We start from the raw sequence: 24558 nt of genomic DNA, 5'->3' as shown, positions 1-24558 counted from the left end.
TTTCTTCTTTTATACCCTTTCTTGCCAGCCACGCTGTGGAGTACTTGGACGCGTGTGATGGAGCATTGTCCTGCATGAAAATCATGTTTTTCTTGAAGGATGCAGACTTCTTCCTGTACCACTGCTTGAAGAAGGTGTCTTCCAGAAACTGGCAGTAGGACTGGGAGTTGAGCTTGACTCCATCCTCAACCCAAAAAGGCCCCACAAGCTCATCTTTGATGATACCAGCCCAAACCAGTACTCCACCTCCACCTTGCTGGCGTCTGAGTCGGACTGGAGCTCTCTGCCCTTTACCAATCCAGCCACGGGCCCATCCATCTGGCCCATCAAGACTCACTCTCATTTCATCAGTCCATAAAACCTTAGAAAAATCAGTCTTGAGATATTTCTTGGCCCAGTCTTGACGTTTCAGCTTGTGTGTCTTGTTCAGTGGTGGTCGTCTTTCAGCCTTTCTTACCTTGGCCATGTCTCTGAGTATTGCACACCTTGTGCTTTTGGGCACTCCAGTGATGTTGCAGCTCTGAAATATGGCCAAACTGGTGGCAAGTGGCATCTTGGCAGCTGCACGCTTGACTTTTCTCAGTTCATGGGCAGTTATTTTGCGCCTTGGTTTTTCCACACGCTTCTTGCGACCCTGTTGACTATTTTGAATGAAACGCTTGATTGTTCGATGATCACGCTTCAGAAGCTTTGCAATTTTGAGACTGCTGCATCCCTCTGCAAGATATCTCACTATTTTTGACTTTTCTGAGCCTGTCAAGTCCTTCTTTTGACCCATTTTGCCAAAGGAAAGGAAGTTGCCTAATAATTATGCACACCTGATATAGGGTGTTGATGTCATTAGACCACACCCCTTCTCATTACAGAGATGCACATCACCTAATATGCTTAATTGGTAGTAGGCTTTCGAGCCTATACAGCTTGGAGTAAGACAACATGCATGAAGAGGATGATGTGGACAAAATACTCATTTGCCTAATAATTCTGCACTCCCTGTAAATGGGGATTTATGAACACTAAACTTTCATGTTCAGAGAACACTCTCAGGTATATCTTGAGGATCTGAGTGTTCATGTGATTTATATTCTTTGCTATATATATGCAACAACGTCCAATGTTACATGTTAGTCAACTTCATTCACATTAATTAACCTTCAGCTTTCGAAACTTAAGTTTTCATATTTCCTTGAACCACTTGAATGCACCTTTTCTAATTCGTGTTTTACCGGGGGTCCGCGAAGGCGCTTCGTTGGCATTTTACGGCCTGCGATTGGTTCGATTTGTGTTATTTGCACCACGTGACACCAGACATGGCCGCCAGCGAGCCGAGTAAAGACGGTAAGTGTGACTTTTTAAACGTGTCCGCGGCTTTAATGCTGATATCTGGTGGTCTGCGTGCAAAGCTTTGGGTGTCGGTGACTCTCCGAGTCTGTGGGAATTCACAATCAGCAGAAAAAAGGCTAAAAAAAAAATCAGAAAAGCAGGCGGGAAACCGCCCGGCTAAGCTAGCAGGCTAGGAAATAGCTGGGCTGCTAACTCTGATTATACAGCAATCTCTATATTCAGTCAGTACACTCAGTCTGACAGCTGTGAAGTTTATTCAGGATTTAACAGCGTGTAAAGTCTGAGCTCGATTAATGAGTTATTTAATTAATTAATTAATTTTTTTAACTTTTAGATCATAGTTTTGTCCCCACGGGTGATGAAAATAATTGTATACAGACAGATTTTTGTAGATCAGAGGGAAATGCTTCTTCATGCCAGGCTGTACATTCTCGCTTCCGCTTGGTTTTGACTCACCTGGTCTGGAGTAGAGTGTGTGTGTGGTATATAAGGTGTAGTCTCTCTTCTGCTTTCTCAGGTAAGGACAGCATTCTGGAGCCGCTGTGTGTTTCCCTGAGCAGCCGGCTGACACCTCCAGCCCTCCCGGTGTTCAATGTCCCGGCTCCGAGCCGCTGGTCTGCCTGTTCTGCTCTGAGTCCGTCCCACCGCCGCAGAAAGACGTCCTCCTCAGACACCTGCTGATGGAGCACAAGCTTGTCATCGCCGACGTCAAACGCATCGCAGACGTCCCAAAGTGCGAGCCACACATGCTCCGGCTCACTCGTTTAACTCTCGGGAACACGTTTGGATGTTTTTAGCATTTGGAACTCGATCATTTCACCAAAGACTTACTGTAATTATTTGGGGTGATGGGGGGAAACCCTTACCTTACAAGTATACATATATACAACAAGTCCAGCATGTCCACGCCTGTTAGTGTGCTGCTTTTATGAACCGTGACGAAGTGTTTCTGTGCGCCGGTAAACCTGGCTGTGAGTCGGCTGCGGTTTTTACTGACGAGTTTCCTCCATCAGGTACTTGCTGTACTGGAAGGGCAGATTCCTCGAGCAGCCGGTCACAGATTTCTGCAGCGTCATCAAAACCAACTCCACGGGCCCAGTCGGTGAGTTCACTCAAACCCACAGAGGACCTGACCTTTCAAAGTGAACCACGTACACTTCCTCCAGCTCTGATTAATGACTCATTAAAAACTCTTCTTCCTCGCTGACCTGACAGAGGAGCAGGAGGACTACTTCCTGCTGTGTGACGTCCTTCCAGAAGACAGAGTCCTCCGAGAGAAGCTGCAGCAGAAACGACTGGTGAGGAGACGTGACACTCGGAGCATCCTGAGTGAATCTTGTGCTGCTGGAAGTTTCGTTTCTTTTAAACTTTATTTTGAGGCAAAGTCTGAAAATCAGGAAAAATCAGAAAAATTGCAGATTTGAGTGATGATTTTACACGCTTTGTGTCGTTGTAAGCTCTGCACTTTAAATATCTGAGCACTCTGAGGTAGTTTTCTGAAGAATTCCTCTGAGCTCTTCTTCTGTGCTCCCACAGGAGGAGGTCCTGGAGCAGCAGCCGAAGGAGCGAGACGACAGCAGCTTCCATCGTCTCTGCATGTTCTGCAGCGAAGAGTTCACGGGAAACAGGTAAAGCGCCGCAGGATTCCCATCAGTCCTGGAAACCTCACGTGTGTTAGATTAAAGCAGACAGAAGGTAGAGCTTCCTGAAATCATGTGACTTAAAGCTTCTTTGCTTCCTGTAGTCATCCTCTTATGATCCAACCCCCAAAAAGCTGCTTTGAGGCATAATTCCATAAACATCATTCAGTGACATGTCTGAACCTGAACCAAGAAGCTGATCTGAGACCAGTGCAGCTCCTCATCCTTCTTCCTCTTCTGCTAAGGGTCAGGTCTCAGACCTGTGCAGGTGTGCGCTGGTTCATGAATGGCATGAAGGTGTGACTGGCTTCTCACTGGTGTTTACCACAGTTCTTGTGTGGATCTGTGTCTTTACCTCCAGTTAAGCTTCCATCCATCCATTTTCAGTCACTGTGTTGGTTCGCAGATGCTCGGCCTCCCTCTGCACAGGCACCACCTCCAGCTCCTTGTGGGAGGACGCCGAGAGACATAACCCGTGTCCGCTCCGGGTCTCCTCACATTTGGACATGCAGCGGCCCATGGCGAGAGAGGCTGCTTCCCTCTGTCTGCCACTATGGGCACGCTGCGTGGATCTTGAAGTCTTGTCCAAATGGGAACTTCTGGACGAAGCCCAAAGGACTGCAGCGCAGTGCTAACAGTGATGATGTCAGCTGATGTTTTCTTTTGTTTATTAAAAATGGCTCCACGTGCTGTTTCCAGGTCGTCTCTGCTGAACCACATGGCCAGAGAGCATTCCTTCAGCATCGGACTGCCGGACAACATCGTCTACTGCAGCGAGTTCCTCGACACGCTGCAGGACAAACTGGACAGGTACGCTAATCGTTGCTTTTTATTCACAGCGTTAAGTTTTGTTTTGCTTCGCGCGCCTTTTCATTTTGCTGCCCTCGCTTCAGTCTGCAGTGTCTGTACTGCGAGAAAACGTTTCGAGATAAAACCACGCTGAAGGATCACATGAGGAAAAAAGCTCACCGCCGCATCAGCGCCAAAAACCACGAGTACGACCGCTTCTACGTCATCAACTACCTGGTAAAGCCCAGCGACACACTCGCCACACGCTTCCACGTCAGGATAAACGAAGCAGTTCTGTAGAAGCAAACGCACTACCTGAATGTATTGTTCTGATTTTAAAGCGTCCCTCCTGTCCTGTCAGGAACTGGGAAAAACGTGGGAGGAGGTGCAAAGCGAAGATGACCGTGAGCTGGCGGATGATGAGGATGAGTAAGTATCCTCATGTAGCTCTGTGAGGACGGCATTAACTAAAGTGTCCTGATTCATGTCATACAGACTGCTCTGTGTCGTGTTAAAGGCAAAAACCGGGCCGGGCTGCACTTGCGTGTAATACCAGTTTTTACCACCAGATGGTGCAGTTAGTGGCTGTAACGTTTATTTTAAACCAACACGACATCACCAGTCTGAGCACGCTTGATCTCCAGCGCTAACCAGGTGCTGAACCAGGTGCTGTGAGCTCGGGGTAGCTGTGGATCAGGAGGTACAGCGAAAGGTTGGAGGTTTGATCCCCGGCTCGATCCCAGATACTGAACCTCGGGTTGTCCCTCCTGAGAATATTCTTATTTACTGTGTCAGCCTGGATACAAAAGTTTAAATCAAGTCCGCTTCCTACTCCTCCTCTGATCCTGTGTGAATGCTTTCAGTCTGCTCGTTTCATCTCCGCATCGTCCGCAGTGATTGGTCGGACTGGCAGGCTCATCCGGTCTCTGCGGTGTGTCTGTTCTGTGATCACCAATCGGAGACGTTGGAGCAGATCCACGCGCATATGAAGGTACGGGAACGTAGAAGTTTCAGAGAAGGAAAATATCGTTTTCTGCGTTTCATCCCTGAAACGATTCTGCAAAGGATTCTGGGAGAACGGAGACAGTGCACACTAACAGGAAACGATCTGCTTCCTGAGGTCTCTGCAAACACATGAATCCATCGTAAGCACAAAACATGGATTTTACTCAAAAAGTGCCCTCACACACAGATGGACCGAAGCTGAAGAGCTTTTAAAATGAAGCGCCTTTTATTTTGAAAAGTTTCCAAATAAATACATGATTGTCAAAACTTTAACAAGCAAATAAAAATGTTTCCTCGTTGTTGGGTCTGTGTTTCCACAGGCCCCGCTAGTTTAGAGACTTATTCATCATGAAGAAAACAAGACATAACAGAACATCTTCAACCGCTTTTTCACTCGCTAACGAGGGAAGTCTTTGGTCAAGAACCAGCTCTTGGAGGTCACGCTCCTAACCTGTCTCGGGCCCGAAATCCTTCAAAGAGCAGCTGTCCCCGTAGCTATTTATTGACATCACAGTTACAATACACAATACAACACAAGCACCTCCCACCGTAAAACCCCCCAATGGTTCTAAGACAAGGCAGTGTGTGTGTGTGAGAGACCTCCTGCTGACCAAAAGGATCATAAAAGCAGGAAGCTTACAACAGAAGAAACAGATCTGTCAGGATGCATCTGCAATAAAAGCTCCCCCAGCACAGAGTGGCTGGAGAGGTCAGAGACAAAGGAACGTCTTGATCCTATAGATTGAACTCAGACCTTACAAATTTAAGAAACACGATGACAACATTCAACAATTAGACTTAACACTGGTGAACAATAAATAAAATCTAGGATTCGACGTCGACTGCAGTCAGATTTTTGTCGTTGATTAAACGTTCTGGTTTAAAGTTAGAACCAGTTTCCCAAACGTGACTCTGCTCACGAGTGACGAGTTTACCTGAGAGGCAGAAAAGTTTCTCTCTGCTTTCTGGTTTTGTTATTTATGAAGTCTGTAACGAGCGTCGCGGCGTTGCGTGACCCTGACATCTTTCTGTTTCGTGATTGTTTTGCGGGAGGCTCACGGCTTCCACCTCCTTAAGACCGAGCTCAGTGAGTGAAGTCTCTGTGGTAATTCGAGCGCAGTTTTCTTCTATTTCTTCCTTCTGAGTGTTTCTAATGTTCTGTCCTCCCTCAGACCTCAAGTTCTACCAGCAGGTCAAACTGGTGAACTTCATCCGGCGGCAGATCCATCAGAGCCGCTGCTACGGCTGCAGGCGGATGTTCGACTGCCGGGCGGACGCCCTGCGTCACATCGCGGCTGAAGGTCACGTGATGAAACTGCCAGAGATGTCCGCCTGGGACCAGCCGCAGTAGGTTTAACGAAGCGCCTGTGATCCGCAGAATTAACCAATGAGAGCGCGGGCTTTAAAGCTGGCGTACAGCTGCTGATGAACGTGGTCAACGCCACAGATGTTTACACTTCATTTGGAGTATTTTTATCAGCTGATGAAAATGGCGTCCTTTTTTAAGTTGGGACTAATTTGAGCCTGAGCACTAAACTTCGTCTCGCTCCGCAGGTATTACTTCCCCACGTACGAGAACGGCGCTCTCCTGTGCACGCTCTCTGACAGCGAGGAAGGCGACGGTGACGAGGAGCATCGCGGCGAGGAGATCCCGGTCATCGCGGAGGACATCTCTAACCTGAGAGCGCTGAAACAGTCCAGCGTCCTCAAGCAGCTGCTGAAGGAGCGAGGAGGCAGCAGCTAGGACCACAGACGGACACGTGTCATACGTTTGACTCAAAGTCGTCTCTGACGTCGGCTGAGCTCAGCTCACGGTGACCACATCCCACATGGCTGGAACGCAGCGGCACGGGTTTGAGTCCGGCCCGTGGTCTTTCCCTCTCAACTATTTCCTGTACGTCTCTACTCAGTAAAGATAAGAAAGTTTAAAAGAAGAGTCCTCTCCACAGCTGGACACGCGGACGCCGTGATGTCCGCTGAAACGTAATTGCTCTGCCTCGTGCAATGAAGCTGAAACATGCGTTTTCTTGAATATGAATTTTATTACTCGAGTAAAAATGATTTTCTTTTGTAACTTGTAACTGAGCTGGATTCAGTGCTGTGGTGGACGAGCAGCTCATCGTCAAGAGAAGACGAGAGAACTCTTTATAGTCATTGCAGAGTCACACTAGGAACAACAGTACTACACAATTGGAAACTGTCCCGCGTCGGCACTACGCACAATCAATCAATCTTTATTTATAAAGCACTTTTCATACAAAGATGTAGCACAAAGTGCTTTACCTGCTTAAAAGCAGCCCACCCCGCCCTCCAGCTCACTCCCAACACAAACAACACAACACAGGAACTTGATAAATGAAACGAATGAGTGTATGTTTTACTGCACATTGTTATTATTGTTGTTGTTGTTGTCCCCTCAAAAAGTCCAGGGACTTCTCGTGCCTGAAACATCTGTCCTACTTGGCGTTTCTGTTGTTTTTCTGCGTCGCGTTGCCGAGCGACACCTGCCGTATGGTGGAGCCGAACTGCAGCGCGCTCAGAGTTTCCACCGCGTCCTTCGCGTCCGGGCTCACGTTCACGAACGTGCAGCACTGAGGAGAGAAACGAGAGGTCGCTGCAGGAACTCACTGCTGTCAAACTTCCTGTTTTATCCTCATTTCTGACTCTGGCAGGCCCAGGCTGTGTCCCAATCCAGCGACCGCACGCGTACTACGTACGGTGCGTACTATAAGTACGAGAAGTGCGGAAGTGAGAGGCTTGTGAAATGGGACGGTCTAGCCTTCGTCGTGCTGTTCAGGTTGCCTAGCAACCATGATACTAACCGCGAGAAACGTGTCATACGGCTTTGTTTGACAGAAATGAAGGAGAAAAATGTTTTGTTGGTCATTCATTTTTGTCATGACATCACTTTGATTAGTTGAGTATCTGAGGCTGAGACCACAGGACTGTAAAACATGATTGTTGGGCTTCATTTCTGTGCTGAACACTCATTTAAGATTAGTTAGTAAATAACAATTAGCTGATGTTGTTCATGAGACTAAAGTCATCTCACTGTGGTAATGTAAATATAATATGGCCAATATTATAGTATTGTCAGATTATTATGATATATATATATTACAGGATATATTACAGCAGTGAGCTTGAACTCTGGGTCAGAGATTCAAGTTGCAGTTATTTATATTTCCTATCACCTTAAATGAAGTCCTTGTGTTTGGGCTTCCTAAAGACCCCAACCTTTCCCTTGATTTTATGGGACCCCTAACTTCCGAATGTACTTCCTCCATTAAGAGCCTCGGTGTTACTTTTGACAGTGCTTTTAAATTTGATAAACAAATCAGCTCCGTAGTCAAGGGATCTTTTTATCATCTACGTATTTTAGCTAAAGTCAAGTCCTACCTGTCCAGGAACGATCTAGAAAGGGTGGTCCATGCTTTTATTACTTCACGGCTGGACTACTGTAACTCCCTTTATGCTGGTTTAGATCGTTCCTGTCTGCATCGCCTCCAACTGGTGCAGAACGCTGCTGCTCGCATGCTGACCGGCTCCAAAAAGAGAGACCACATCACTCCGGTCCTCTGCTCTCTCCACTGGCTCCCAGTTGCTTTTAGGATTGATTTTAAAATTTTACTGCTGGTTTTTAAGGTTCTTAACGGTACTGCACCTCCTTACCTGGCGGAGCTTCTTAGCATTTACCGCCCCAGGAGATCTTTGAGGTCAGCAGACCTGATGCTTTTAGATGTTCCCAGGTACAGACTAAAGACTAGGGGAGAGAGGGCTTTTGCTGTGGCTGCACCCAGACTGTGGAACAGTTTACCTCCTCACATCAGATTCTCCACAAGCCTAGGAACCTTTAAAACTGCTCTTAAAACTCACCTCTTCTCATTGGCCTTTAGCAAGGTTTAACTTATTGTTTTAATCTATTGTTTTATCAGTGAGGTGTTTTATGTATTTGTGTTTTATTGTATTTTATATTTGTATTTTATTGTACAGCACTTTGGTCAGCCTCGGTTGTTTTTAAATGTGCTTTATAAATAAACTTGACTTGACTAAATCTTCACTCAAAGACAAGTATCTTTGACAGTGTATCTATAGATGTATTATGTAACAAATATTGTTTGTTTAATTTGTTGGCATTACTAAATTTGGCTCAATGCTTACACATATGTGTAAAAAGCAAATGTACGAGCTGTGATAACTGTGTCTGATAGAATGAAGAGTCGACTGATATATGAAATATTCCTTTATTGGGGGAGAAAATCAGACCATGTCATAACTGCTTTAAGTCACACAGAATAGATATCAGAGCCTTAAACAGGCTGACTTCTGCTAAATGGGTCAAACTGGGCAGAAAGTCTACAAACACATAACATCCTTATGGAATATGATGTAACACTATAGATCAACTTAGCTCAGAATATATAAAGCATATAAACAATTACAGCAATATGATGCAACAAACACAGCAGCTACTGATCCAAAATACTCAAAGCTTCGTAGAACTGAAACAAACATTTATTTTTAGCTCCATTCTGCTGCTGATACAGACTTTAGGTTTCTGAACATTAAACTTGTTGCTGCCTTTCATAGTGTGTAACTTGAAGGCCCTGAGTACTTTCTCCCACACTGAAAACACTGGATGATCACATTATTTGAACATTACCTAATAAGACTGATTCAGGACAGACAGTGATGTTAAACTTTCCTAGCAGTCCTTCACAAACAGGGAACAGTCTGTCTATTCTCTCCATCTGTCAGCTGCTGCTGGCTCTTCCTCCTCCTCTCCCTCACACACTGCTGAGTTTGTCCTGGTGGATCATCAGGGCTGCAAAGCCTCACAGATGATGTGCAGCAGTGGGTCCCTCAGTCTGTCCTCACTCTGGACACTTGCAGTCGTCACACATGGAAATCAAATGTGTGAGAAGCTGCAGGATTCAAACACAAGTGTAACTTATAAACACATGTTCATACTTTTATTCCACAATCAGAGAGAAAGAAACAGAGAGAGAGTGCAGGACAGACAGACAGGTGACAGTCTCAGGTGTACACACTGCTACACAACAGCACAGAGAAGGAGGATTTAGTGTTTGTGTTATTACGAGTGTAAACAAGAAGAGTTCCCAGATGGTCCAGTGGACACATGTGTGACTGCTGTGATTAAAGCATCTTTCTTTCAGCTTAACGAGTGAACCGTCAGCTCGTTCAAACACACGTTAAAGTCCGTTTGGCTCGACACCACCGAAAGCGTGCTGCTGCAGTCTGCTGGGGGGGCATCATCAGAAACAAGGATGCAAGGAGAGGAGACAAACTAGTGAGGAATGCTGGCTCTATAATTGGAGCTGCCACACGCACACACACACACACACACACACACACACATGCACACATGCACACACACAGACTGTGTGAAGCTCGTCTACATTATATTTTCTGATCTATCATACAGCTTAAACTTATTCCTGGTTATATTCTGATCAGTGCTGAGCAGTTAAACATGATTAACTATCAATGAAATCATGTATGAATTATGATTCTGTGATTAACAATGAATACACTTAATGTCACTTCTCATTTTCAAAATCATGTCGTTTAGCTTTGAAATGTCTGCATTTGTGAATAAAACATTTTCTTAGTAACAACATTTGTTAAGATCCAACCATGCAAAATATGATTTTTGCCATTTTTCAAGTGGTCTTAAAGCTTTAATCAGGACTGTATCTGATATCACTTCAGTTTAATGTGAAAAAGCTGCATCAGTGTTTTGCTGGGATGTGTCTGCTCCTCTGGCTTTCCTGTTAGCAGTGAGTGCAACGATGTCACAGAGGTTTTAGTGCAGCATAAACTCCAGCAGATATTTTTGTCACTCTGGAGCACATTTCAGGAAAATAACAAGAAGTAAATGAAGGAAACCGACAGAAGCCGACAGGATAAGACGAGCGTCGTATCTGAGACAATAACCAGGGCCGGACCGTTTCTGACAGCTGCATCATTTTTATTGTGCAAAAACACGGCAGCAGAGGACGATTTGATTTTGTCTTGGGAATAAATCACTACTGGAAATCACAGGACTCAGATCAACACACGTCTGCTCTCCAGAACCAGGACGACGTGCTGAGATCACGGTGGGCGACAAATGTTCATCAGCAGAACGATGAGACAGAAACACAGAAGAGCCGTTTGGAAAGGCAGGAGGTACAGTGCTAACAGGCTGCAAGAAATATAAATACTGACTCACGTCTGTCTCTATCAGTACTTATCATTCAAAAGATACGACACACGTGTACAAAGAAGTGTCCAGGTTCATCCTGACCATCAACCTTTCTGACTGAAGGGCATTTCTGCCAGCAGGACTTCAGATATAAGCCGTGACGTGAGATATAAGACAATAACACTATCAGTCATGGTCTGGCATTCCCAGAGCACAAAGCTCAGCAGGACATAAACAGTGTGGAGTCATCAACATCATCAACAGAAGGAAAAGTCTGGAGAAGTCTTCCTGCAGGTCCTCACAGAGACGCCAGAGAGCTGCTCAGAGAGTTCAGAGTGAGCTGAAGGATGAAGGTCAGACCATAACATTCCTCCAAAAGGGCCTTCATGGACCTGCAGCCGAGAAACCGATGCAAAGTGTTTATGCAGGTGAGAGAAGTTCACCTGAGGGCTCTTATTCAGCGTGCATGCCGAGCGCTGAGAGACGGAGGTTGTGCTGCAGGCAGACGTTTGGACGGCGACTCAGACTTCTCTTCTAGACGTCGTCAAATATTTGTCTACGAGATGACGACGAGACAGGTACCGTCCTCCCGAGTGCACAAAAACACACAAATGAACACAGCAGCACACAAATCCACACGTCTGTGGACACGTCAGGACAATCTATAATCGTCTAACACAAAAACATACACTGAAGTAAACACACAGAGCAGTAGCAGATTTTTTTTTAATGTGTTTTATTTATTTTCATTTGCTGCTAACTGCCTTGTTTTCATTTGTAGTTTTTGTAGTAGGAAGAACTACAAAATCTACAAATAAAAAAAGTGCAGTTAACAAATGTAGTGCTCTCCACTATGTGAACCCCTCAGCTGAATTTTTAGGTTTTTCAGTTCAAGCCAATGAAATGAAATCCAAAAATTCAACCCCAACAATCAAATGATCCCCTACGAGCAAGCACTCTGGCAACGGTGGAGAGGAAAAACTCCCTTTTAACAGGAAGAAACCTCTGGCAGAACCAGGCTCAGGGAGGGGCGGTCTTCTGCCATGACTGGTTGGGAGGTGAGGGGCAAAATAAAATCAAACATAAAGGAGAGCACAGCGTATTTATGACAGGTCGGTGGACTGTGGCTCGAGTTCAAAAGATGCTCGAATCCCGCCTGAGGTGGTATGGACACGTGATTCGAAGCGATGAGAACTCAGCAAAAACGACTATTAAGGATCGACCCAGACGGACGCCGGCCTCGAGGCAGACCGAAAAAACGGTGGATGGACAAAATCAAGGAAGACATTAAGACCATCAACGCGTCACCTGAGGACGCCTTGGACAGAACCAAACGGAGAAACCTTTGCTGAGGAGCGGACCCTGCACCAGCGGGAACAACGCCAGGATGAAGGTGGACTGTGGCTGGAAAAGATCATTACTGTTTTTAAAGGGTAACTGGTCCACATCCACAATTACAGTAGAGCTGTAATTGTGGATGTGGACCACAATCCACAATTGTCGATGGGACGTGTGCATGCAAGCACACGCAAGCGATCCCCGCTCTGTGGGGTCATGATAATAATCATGACGCTCTGTGGGGTCATGATAATAATCATGACGCTCTGTGGGGTCATGATAATAATCATGACCCCACAGAGCGTCATGATAATAATCATGACCCCACAGAGCGGGACATTCGCTTCAGCCGAAAAACCTAGAGGCGACCCAGAAAGCAGCTGCACAAAGAACAATGAACCATCCGACATCATTTGTGAGTACTTCGTTCCTTTCCCTGAGTTGTCTGATCTCTTCACAGAGTCGTCTGTTCTCTTGCCTGAGTTCTTCGTTCTGTTGCCTGGGTCGTGTGATCACTTGCCCAAGTTCTATGTTTTCTCGATTGAGTTGTGCGTTTTCTCGATTGAGTTGTGCGTTTTCTTCCCTGATTTGTGCGTTTTCTCGATTGAGTTGAATGCTCTCTTGCCTGTGATGTCTGTTTTCTTCCTCAAGGCGTGTGTTAAATTCAGCGATGTCTAAGTTTTGACCAACCATAATATGTAGAATTTCAACTGCCGTACGCTGCACTGGGTCTGACTCATCACTGCTTCCAGATGGATTATTCGACGTTCCCTGTGACATTTCTTTGAAGGTTTAAAGCTCAAAAAAGTTAAATCTCTGAATGATTTAAATGCAAAGGTCAGCTTTGTCTAAAACAACTGGCTCCTTCTGATGTAAACTGTTAAAGGACCTCCTCTATTTAAGGACTTGGTGGGTGTGGCAGAGAATGTGATGTCGCCGTGACGTCACAATGATCGTTCGAGAAGATCAAAGGATCAAAGGAGCGCTGTGGATCATTCTGCGCATGCTCAGATCAATGAACGGGAGAATTATTTGTAAATACTTTGCTATCTAACAAAGGTGCTTTTAGCAACAGCTGGTGGTGATTCATCGTTATCAACCCTTAAACTCGTGAATTGGCTCTCTAGCTTTTACGTTTCGATTGCTACTGTTGTCTATCACATATGTATTATTTGCAACCCAGCTTACCTGTAAAAACAGACACACAGCAGGTAACAGGAACTACTCTGTGCGCCAGCTCGGCACCACTCTTCTTCTAGCGAGGTGTTGGCTACTGATGCGTAAGACACCGAGCGCCCTCTGCTGGCGGAACTTATATTACAGACATTAACGGTAGTTTTCCCCAAAAGAAAGTGACTTGAAGCATAAAAATAAAATGGGAGGCTGCAATTTTCATGTACTCATCTATACCATAGTGCCACACAAGCCCAAAACTTAATTTATCACATTAAATAAATGTGAATGGCTAGAAAAATCTAAATCAAAATATGAAACTCCAAAATAAAGTTTATTAAAAGCCACTGAGGTTACAGTGATCCTGAATTATATGTGCATGTGCTTTGCAGTACATTAGGCAGGTCAGTTCTTTATTAACGAGGCCATTTGGCTGGAAAGCTGAGCCATCAGTGTGTGTCTGTGGACAAGTCAGTGCCTGCAGACACTTTAGAAACGGCTGTGCTTCACTCTAACACTTTAACACTAAAGAACACTGAGGAAATGAACAAACTGACAGTTAACAATATGGAAAAATAAAAGGATCTCTCTGCTGCTGAAAAGTGTGAAATAGCTAAATGCCTTGGACACGTAGTGAAAACCTGAGATATTTCATGAAAACTTAATCGCGATCACCGCGACGTTAGGAGATCTGTGGCTGAGTCAGAGCACACACGGGTTCGTGCAGATAAAGGCACAACGAGGAAGGTTTCTGCAGGACAAATACATCCCATTAAGAGAGCAGCTGCTAAAAGGCCATTACAAAGCAGCAAACACATATTTGAAGCTGCTGGTGCCTCTGGAACCCCACCAACATCAAGGTGTAGGACATTTTGGACAATCTATAATCGTCTAACACAAAAACATACACTGAAGTAAACACACAGAGCAGTAGCAGATTTTTTTTTAATGTGTTTTATTTATTTTCATTTGCTGCTAACTGCCTTGTTTTCATTTGTAGTTTTTGTAGTAGGAAGAACTACAAAATCTACAAATAAAAAAAGTGCAGTTAACAAATGTAGTGCTCTCCACTATGTGAACCCCTCAGCTGAATTTTTAGGTTTTTCAGTTCAAGCCAATGAAATGAAATCCAAAAATTCAACCCCAACAATCAAATGATCCCCTATGAGCAAGCACTCTGGCAACGGTGGAGAGGAAAAACTCCCTTTTAACAGGAAGAAACCTCTGGCAGAACCAGGCTCAGGGAGGGGCGGTCTTCTGCCATGACTGGTTGGGAGGTGAGGGGCAAAATAAAATCAAACATAAAGGAGAGCACAGCGTATTTATGACAGGTCGGTGGACTGTGGCTCGAGTTCAAAAGATGCTCGAATCCCGCCTGAGGTGGTATGGACACGTGATTCGAAGCGATGAGAACTCAGCAAAAACGACTATTAAGGATCGACCCAGACGGACGCCGGCCTCGAGGCAGACCGAAAAAACGGTGGATGGACAAAATCAAGGAAGACATTAAGACCATCAACGCGTCACCTGAGGACGCCTTGGACAGAACCAAACGGAGAAACCTTTGCTGAGGAGCGGACCCTGCACCAGCGGGAACAACGCCAGGATGAAGGTGGACTGTGGCTGGAAAAGATCATTACTGTTTTTAAAGGGTAACTGGTCCACATCCACAATTACAGTAGAGCTGTAATTGTGGATGTGGACCACAATCCACAATTGTCGATGGGACGTGTGCATGCAAGCACACGCAAGCGATCCCCGCTCTGTGGGGTCATGATAATAATCATGACGCTCTGTGGGGTCATGATAATAATCATGAGCCCACAGAGCGTCATGATAATAATCATGACCCCACAGAGCGTCATGATAATAATCATGACCCCACAGAGCGGGACATTCGCTTCAGCCGAGAATCTTAGAGGCGACCCAGAAAGCAGCTGCAGAAAGAACAACGGCCAATCCAGCAATACCTACATACCACGAAACAAGGTTGTCAGCCTCCTCAGGTCTAGGAGGTTCTGTTTCTGTTGTCTGTTGTACATGTACCGCTTGGCGCTGAAGATTTTCCACAGCTTGTCTGAGTTCTGCGTTCTCTTGACTGAGTCGTGTGTTTTCTTGATGGACTTCTGTGTTTTCTTGATGGACTCTTGTGTTTTCTTGACGGACTTGTGGGTTATCTTGCCTGAGTTGTGTGATTTCTTGACTGCGTTCTGCGTTTTCTTGATCTAGTTCTATGTTTTCTTGTTTGAGTCGTTCGTTTTCTTTATGGAGTTGTGAGTTCTCTTGATGTAGTTGTATGATTTCTCGCCTGAGTTGTATGATTTCTTCACTGGGTTGTATGGGCTCTTGCCTGGGTTGTGTATTCTCTTGCTGGAGTTGTGTGTTTTCATGCTTGAGTTTTTTGTTTTCTTTCCTGAGTTTTGCGTTATATTCAAGGAGTTCTCTGTGTAGTCTCCTAGTACTATGTAGAGATTCAACTGTTGGCTGCAGTGGGTCTGACTGATCACTGCTTCCAGATGGCTTATTCGACGTTCCCTGTGACATTTCTTTGGAGGTTTAAAGCTCAAAAAAGTTAAATCTCTGAATGATTTCAATGCAAAGGTCAGCTTTGTCTAAAACAACTGGCTCCTTCTGATGTAAACTGTTAAAGGACCTCCTCTATTTAAGGACTTGGTGGGTGTGGCAGAGAATGTGATGTCGCCGTGACGTCACAATGATCCTTTGAGAAGATCAAAGGATCAAAGGAGCGCTGTGGATCATTCTGCGCATGCTCAGATCAATGAACGGGAGAATTATTAAGTGTGCCTATGTAATGGCACACTTATTACTATTCGACAGATTTATTATTCTTATTATTATGACTCTTGGTAGAGATTCGTCGCACGGTTTTCCCAAAATTCCCAAAAAAAGACCCCATTTTCCCCATTCATTTCGATGGGGAAGGGCCCGAAAAAAGGCGCCAACACAGGCCACTTTGAAGGCCTACCGCTCAGCCATACTTTGTTGTAGAAACGTCATTTAAACTTTAAACGGGTCACAAGATTTTGGACTTTTATTGCCCAAATCCTCGTTGCGATATCTTTTACTGTTGGTTCACAAGAGCAGTTTAAGTTTTAGGAAAATTAAGATTTTCACGGAATGTTCGCGCCACTGTCAACTGCCATAAAACTAGAGTGTGGACAATAATTTAAAAAATTTGTTTTTCTCGTCCTGTCCCACCCAAACCGTTTGCCCTACATCTATAATTTATACATCAAAACGTAGCTATCGTTGTCTTCTTTCATCCAGTGTCTTCCTCATTGAGATCAGATTTACGGTTTTCTCACAAATGCCATCAAACAAATGCCATTCAAAAACTGCTCTCAATTTTCAGCTCAAATTTAACATCGAAGGGTGTCTTTACACTGTTACCACGTCAGTATAATACACTCTACAGGCATTTTAATATGTTGTAGTCTGGAAGTTTTCTCTTGGGAAGCATTTGTTTCAGAGCTTAATTCCTGTTTGCCCATCTCTGTGTCTGACCCTAACTGCAGTGTGTGTGTGTCCCATCCCCTCCTGCCACACACAGGAGTTACTATAGCAACCGGCCCTAACAGCTGAGTACAGGAACAGCTGATGACTCTCTGCTTAAAACTCAACAGTTTTTTGCTCCAAACACATACATCCTGATGTCTTCGGACATCTAATCCGGCAGTAGCATAGGCACACTTAAAATTTCTTCAGAAATTTTCGCTATCTAGTTTGTAAATACTTTGCTATCTAACAAAGGTGCTTTTAGCAACAGCTGGTGGTGATCAGTGGCGGAGCGGGGGGGGGGTGGCTTACTGGGCTTAAGCCCGGGTTGTTTTGTCAGAAGCCCGGGGTCTTTTGGAGTGTAATTTTTTCATAGTTAGATGCCTGGCTGACAACTGTATAAAGCAAAAAACTACACACAATATTCGAAGCACATAGTGCACACTGTGGGAATTTACGACTGTGCGTAAATCCCCCCTAATATTGGTATGACCCGAGCTCAGACACTAAGCGGGGGGGCAGCTGCTGCCTACGAGTGCACTGTTGGAGAAACGGAGCCAGGCAGACAGAGGAGAGCTGAAGTTTGACCAGGTACCAAAGCAAATCATTTGTACTGTACAAATAATGTAAATATGACGGTGTATCACGAAAGATTGATATCAAACTGATCACATGACCCATATTACGTTACTTGCTCTTCAAGTGAATCAACAAATGGTGAAATGAAAAGCCGAACAACAACAATGCTGTTTCTTTAGAGAGTCTTAGCTTACATGTGTGTTTATTTCATATTTTCAGTTGTTTCCCTCCACGGCTAAATAAATCGGTTTCAGTAATGCACTGATATACAAGAATGGACATAAGGGGCTTCTTTCAAAGAAAAAACTCTGGTAGATGTTATTTTATATATTATGCTTTGTATGTTGTTCAGTATATTTCTATGCAAAACAAGAGGAACTTCAATACACAGCAGTATATTCACAGTTTAAACCAGATATTTACACTTTATGGAAAACACAAGAACATTTTCTTTTACTGTACAACATCAATTTAGAGTAAACTTGTTTTGTTTTGGATAAATAAATATTGAAATATCTTTTGAATTAGTTAAATGTCAGAATAAAGAGAGACAGAGCTTCTATTTTTATCACTTTCATCAAATGTAGGAGCACATGTACACTAAGTTTATTGTTAATTAATAAGAAATAAGAAACTCCAGACGTGTCATGATCCTGGGCCATATTGGCCCAGCATTCTTAGTTTTCTTGTATTTTTGTATTTTGCTCCTTATTTATGCCGTGGTTCCTAGGTTCTGTTAAGATGTTCCTTATTTGGTTACCTCTTGTGTGCTCCTGTGTATCTGTGAGCCCTCGTCTCTCCTTGTGTTTTATTCCATGTTTTCCCCAGCCCGTTATGTCTGTGTTCTCCCCGTGCTCTCTCTCCTCCTGTCTGAACCTCTGTGTACTTCCTGTTTTACTTTGACAGTCTCTCGTCAGTATGTGTCATGTTGTGTTCACTCCTGCCCTGTCTCGTTATGATTATCTGTGTCAGCTGTGTTCCCCGTGTGCTCCCACTTCCCTCGTTAACCCTCTGTGTATTTATGTGCATGTCTCCCTCAGTTCAGTGTCGCGTCGTCAATGTCTCCTCCCCGAACCTGCGTGTCTTTCTGTGTTCCCTCGGTCTTCTGTTAGTATTCCCAGTTTAGTTCTGTTTCGTTTTAAAGGCCTGCAATAAAGCAGTGATTTTGAGTTCAGTTCCTGTCTCCGTGAGTTTTGCGTTTGGGTCCTCATCTGCCTCCACACAGCCAGTTCATGACAAGACGATTCCATTCTGAGCTGAAGAAGCTTCTGATAGGTTAGTAGAGTCCATGTGAGTAAATTGGTGGCACACCTGTGGATGCATATAAGGTAAAACACAGAGCCTGTTTCTTTGAAATGGGAAAATCAAGAGATGTCAACCAAAACACCAGAAAAAGAATTGTGGAGCTCCATAAGTGTGGCTCAATTTTGAATACAATTTGGTGCCATTTACAATTAAGAAATACAGACAATTTCTCTCTTTACTCTTAAAGTTAACAAATGTGTTTTTTATATTTATCAATCTAAAAAAAATAAACATTTAGTCTGATTTGATGTTACAATTAAAAAAGTATTTTATCTGAAGAGTTTGTAAATATCTGGTTTCAACTGTATATTTGATGATTGTCAGCACAAAGAGGGAGAGAGAGGAACAGAGAGAGAGGGAGAATGAGGACAGAACAGAGATGAACAAGAGCAGGTGAGACACATGTTAGTCAAATGGTTGTTTACCAAAAGTATCACCGTATCACAGGTCCTCATGTATCTGTACCTAGTGTTTCTTTTAAGGTTTGTTATTTTTCAAATTCTACATTTATTAAGTTTTGCAGCTTGTTTGCACAACAAGGATAAATAATAGTGAGTGTGTGTGTGTGCGTGTGTGTGTGTGTGTGCGTGTGTGAGTGTGTGTGTGCGTGTGTGAGTGTGTGTGTGTGCGTGTGTGTGTGTGAGTGTGTGTGTGTGTGTGTGTGTGAGTGTGTGAGTGTGTGTGTGAGTGTGTGTGTGTGCGTCTGTCAGTGTGTGTGTGTGTGCGTCTGTCAGTGTGTGTGTGTGTGCGTCTGTCAGTGTGTGTGTGTGTGCGTCTGTCAGTGTGTGTGTGTGTGCGTCTGTCAGTGTGTGTGTGTGTGCGTCTGTCAGTGTGTGTGTGTGCATCTGTCAGTGTGTGTGTGTGTGTGTGTGCGTGTGGCAGCTCCAATTATAGAGCCAGCATTCCTCACTAGTTTGTCTCCTCTCCTTGCATCCTTGTTCCTGATGATGCCCCCCAACAGACTGCAGCAGCACGCTTGCCGCAGCAGACTGAGTGCTGCAGATGTCAAGTGACATTTCTTAAAGAGAGGCTCTGGCCCTTTTGAATTCTACTCTCTACCTGACAGTCCTGAATGTCTGACCATCAGTTTGTGCCCTGAAGTTCAAAAGCACTCCAGTTATACAGCAGCACCATGATCAGCAGCAAGTCGACTTCTCAATGAGTCCAAAAACAGATGAAGTGTTTGGAGTGGCCGAGTCAAAGTCTGGACTGAAATCAGACTGAGGTGCGTCAGCGTGACCTTAAAAATGTGTCTGAATTCCAACAATCTTCCAAATAAGAGTGGACCAAGATTCCTCCACAGTGATGTGAAAGACTCACTGAAGGACCACAAACACGTGACTGCAGTTCCTGCTGCAGAGGGTGGCATAACCAGTGATTAGGTTTAGGGGGCAGTTACTTTTGCACACAGGGCAGGTTTGGAGAGTGTTTTTCCCTTTATAAATGAAACCATCATTTCAACAATACTTTTTGTATTATCTTTATTATCTTTGTCTAGAATGGAAACAAGTTTTATCATGTAAAACATGTATCAAACAGACCTTCTTCTCAGCACTACACACCCACTCTCCTGTTGGCATATGTCTGCTGTTTCCTCTTCACCAGTGGATCAATGGATTCATGTAAATGTTGAAATGTGAATGACGGCCATGAGAATAATCTAAATGTACATCCACCACATGGTCAAATATTACTGAACTGGTGGTCCAAACCTCCACAGGATGCCTTTAAGCAGTCGGGATCTGTCTGTGGAACAGTTTCAAGGTTCATTTGTTTGGATCACCTGGAGAGTTTCCCTCCTGCAGGGTTTTCCTCTCTATCAGCAGTGCTTCCATCTGTGCAGCCCGTCCAGTTTTCCCACCAGAGGAGGCGACATTTCAGGGGTGGTTAATCATTTTTGATCTATTCGCACTGCAGCACAGACTCTACTCTCACCTTTCCATGTTTTAGACATGCTGTGCTGGATTCCCTGCTTCTTTCTGGGCTTTTTATTTTGGGGCTCAGCTCATGGGGTTCCCCAGACAAACGCCCGCCCCGACGTCACAGACCAGGAGCTGTTCTGGGGTTCTGACCAGTACGACTTTGCTATAGTGCTTCCTGCTGCTGGGTTGGAGTGTTTCTGGCACTTTGCTCACCGTGGAGAGAGATTTTACTTGAACTTCATGGTAAGAAGAAAACACTGTGTCAAGCTAAGTGAAGCCACCTGACATGTAGTCTGTTTTCCCACAAATCTGCAATGCACACTCACTCACCTGGAAAAAAGAAATATGTATGCAAAAATGCTCTTCATCGGTTACAGCTCAGCATTTAACAGCATCATCCCCTCAAAACTTGCCTGGGAGCTTGTTGACCTTGGGCTGGGAACATGTATCTGCAGATGGATTCTCTGCTTCCTCACAAACAGGCCCCAGGTGGTGAGAGTTGATAAGCAAACTTCCTCATCACTCATTTGAAACACAGGAACGCCACAGGGATGTGTGCTTAGCCCCCTCCTATGTTCCCTGTTCACACACCCCACACTTCACAGGATGCACACAGAAGCTGTCCTACAGTTTCTCAAGTAATCTCTGCACTGTGCATTTCATTTTTAGTATTATAAAAATGAAAATAAAAACTCTACTGTACTAACTGCCACCTTACTTCCTCTGTTTCATTAGTTAGATTTGTTCCAGCCGTGTTTCCACCTGTTTCTCATCCTCTCATTATCCTGTCTATTTAAGCCCTCAGTTTGTCTCTGCTCATGCTCACGTCATCGTCAATGCCTCGTGCGTGCGCCCTGTAGATGTTATTAGTCTCATCATTGAGACTCAACTCTTCAGTCGGTTTCAGCACCGTTCTCTGAAGGTCCCACCACAGCTTCTCAGTCAGGCTGAGGTCTGGACTGACTGGAGCATTGCACCACATTTCTTTTTCAGCCTTTTGGAGATTTGGCACTCTTCTTGGTATCATTGTCCTGTGGCTGATGGCCTCACATCTGACTCTAGAATACATTTGTATACAGAGGAGTTCATGGTTTACTGAGTCACTGCACGGAGCCCAGATCATCATCCGTCCACCACGGTGCTGACAGCTGGTCTGACGTGTTTCGTTTCGTCCAAACGTGCTGTGGTGCTTTATGGACAAACATTCAATTCAATTCAAAAGTTATTTTCCATAGCACATTTAAAAACAACAGATGACATGAACGCGACGCCCGTCACGCTCGTGTCCGCTCTGCTCCTCTCGTGAAGAGAAAAGCAGAACTAATATTATTGTGAAACGAGGCCGATTCTACCTGGGGCACAACACGCTGTCAGAGGACGCCCATCGCCATCACAGTCAAGGTAGGGATGATTTCTTATTGATTTATTTTTAATGTGTCTGCTCCAATAAGTCCAGTAGGTGGAGCTATAGCACAGGTGAATGGTTGTAGGTGAAGCTGTTGTGACGTTATTGCCTTGAAGACTGAAGCAAAGATCTGTTTCCAAAGTCTGTGTTTTTGCTACAGCTCCAAATGTTTCAAAGCTTAAGTTACATATATAGGGAAGTGTTTTTATACAAGATGGTGAATAGTTTTACATTTGTACTTTCAATAGTTTCTTGCATCACCTCTGAATGAAAATGTCAGCTGACAGCTGGTATCATGACCTTCTTTGCCCTCTGAGGAGAGACCTCTTCAAACATGTTACCGTCTGAGTGTGTCACCGCAGCCCCACAGAGCCTGCATGCTGCAACATGCAAACCTATTTCAGGGTTTTCAGTTTTATTCCTGCAGCACTTTATAGAAGCACATTTATAGCCTACTCTCAGAAAAATTATGGTTCTTAAATGGTTCTTCAGATGTCTTCGTGGTTCTTTAAAGAACCATCATACGCCAAAGAACCTTTTTATTTTGTAGATGGTTCTTTAGGTATTACAAATGGTTCTTTAAAGAACAAAAGGTTCTTCATCCTTAGCTAAGTTTGATGGTGTAAAATGGCATAAATATTTATTCACTATAATGAGGCTGTGAATTATACTGTGTGTTTTGTTTGTGTGCATGTGTGTGCGAAGGGGGAGGGCGGGTTACCCTTTAAGAGCAGATGATAGGAAACTGAATATTCAAATAAAAGTTAGAAATACTTGCTTAAAAATATACTGGTGGCAGGGGTGGGGGCCAAAGCCTAAAGACCCTACCCCCAACACCCCTAACCCCGCAAACCCATTGATCACAAATAATGTGGTAAATAATATGGAATTTATATGGACTATGGAGTTTATCATTAAGAAGTTTATGAATGTGATGAGTTAACAAACAGTAGACACAATGCACACATTCAAATACTCTACTTTAGTTTTAAATTTTAATAAAGTATTACTATTTTCTGCTTCAAGGCATTACTTTTGAGGTTATTGTATATATTAGAAAATATAGCATAATGATAATACTAGTTATTGTAAACTTTACAAACCACCCAGCAGTATGTAAAGTCAAATTATAAAATACAAGTAAATAACAATTGCACAACAGAATGTCAGTGTAATGAACACACACTTCGTTTTGACAAAGCACACTGCTTAGGTAAATGATCTGAGTACTTGTTCATCACTGAGCAATTTGTTAATGTGTTTCGAGCCAAATAAATGACAGGGGGAGAGAGAGAGAGAGAGTGACGTTAGAACACGTCAAACTATGGCAACCTCCCGAAACAGAGGGGAGGGGGGGTCAATCGTTGGGATGCGCATGCGCAGACAGATTGCGCGAGCTGCGGGCCTTGACCTTTCTAAGGGGGGAAAAAACTCTTTCTCACGGACGGTGACAGTGAAGCGGATAAAGTCTTCAGTACCTGCTGGTCTTTGAAGCTCTGGATTCTGGGACTGTTGGAAAAGGTAAAACATTTTCATTAAAACCTTTTTACTCTTTGTTTTTGTTACTCGTCATTGCAGCTTGCTATTAATGTTGTGCTAACAATAACGGTTAGCTATGTTAGATACGTTAGCCGTAACGCAATTTAGTATCCGGTATACAGAACTGTTTTCCTAACAAAACCACTGTTATAATTAAGTGAAGGTGCTCCCAACTAATTTGAACCTTTGGCTTCTAAAATATGTGGATCTATTGCGTGCTGCGTACATAACGTAATGTCACTAGACCGATATTAAAATTGATAATATTGTTAAAGTCACTTAGGCTACGTTCACACTGCAGGCGAAAGCGCATCAAATCCGACTTTTTTGACCCTATGCGACCCATATCCGATCATGGTGTGACAGTGTGAACGGCACAAATCCGATATTTTCAAATCCGATCTGGGTCACTTTCGTATGTGGTCCTGAATCCGACACATATCCGATGTTTTAGAAAGCGACTGCTGTTTGATGGTCATGTCGCATTAAATCCGTCTTTTACGTCACTGACACAAGACAGACGCCAATTATCAGCGCCCGAGAAGACATCGCGAACGCTTCCTGGCCATCCAGTGTAGATGTCAGTGAAACTGCTGGGAAGACAACGTTGGAGAAACGTGAACATTTTATTTGTTCTGTATAATCTGCGGATTCTGACAGCAATCTGCAGCTATCCTTTGAAGCACCGCTCCTTTAAAACAGCAATAAGGATAATTATTAGGTTATCTACATTATTATGTAAATAACAAAATAACTTCAAGCAAAAATTGGGAAACGTAAAGTCCGAAGTCTTTA

At 44.1% G+C, this 24558-nt stretch overlaps 1 long non-coding RNA gene and 1 pseudogene across 1 annotated transcript; both read left to right on the top strand.

Annotated features, from left to right (window-relative positions):
* Positions 1-1295: 1295 nt before the first annotated feature.
* Positions 1296-8838, top strand: LOC146370083 (zinc finger protein 277-like; annotated as a pseudogene).
* Positions 8839-18201: 9363 nt separating this feature from the next.
* Positions 18202-21804, top strand: LOC146370082 (uncharacterized). The gene is made up of 3 exons (XR_014797398.1): positions 18202-18867; positions 19222-19290; positions 19859-21804. It is a non-coding gene; the product is annotated as an uncharacterized LOC146370082 (long non-coding RNA).
* Positions 21805-24558: the final 2754 nt, after the last annotated feature.

This window comes from Perissodus microlepis, chromosome 17, assembly GCF_051167445.1.
Source record: "Perissodus microlepis isolate ML-2025 ecotype Zambia chromosome 17, ASM5116744v1, whole genome shotgun sequence".
Lineage (NCBI taxonomy): Eukaryota > Metazoa > Chordata > Actinopteri > Cichliformes > Cichlidae > Perissodus > Perissodus microlepis.
This window is presented reverse-complemented; position numbering and strand designations above follow the sequence as displayed.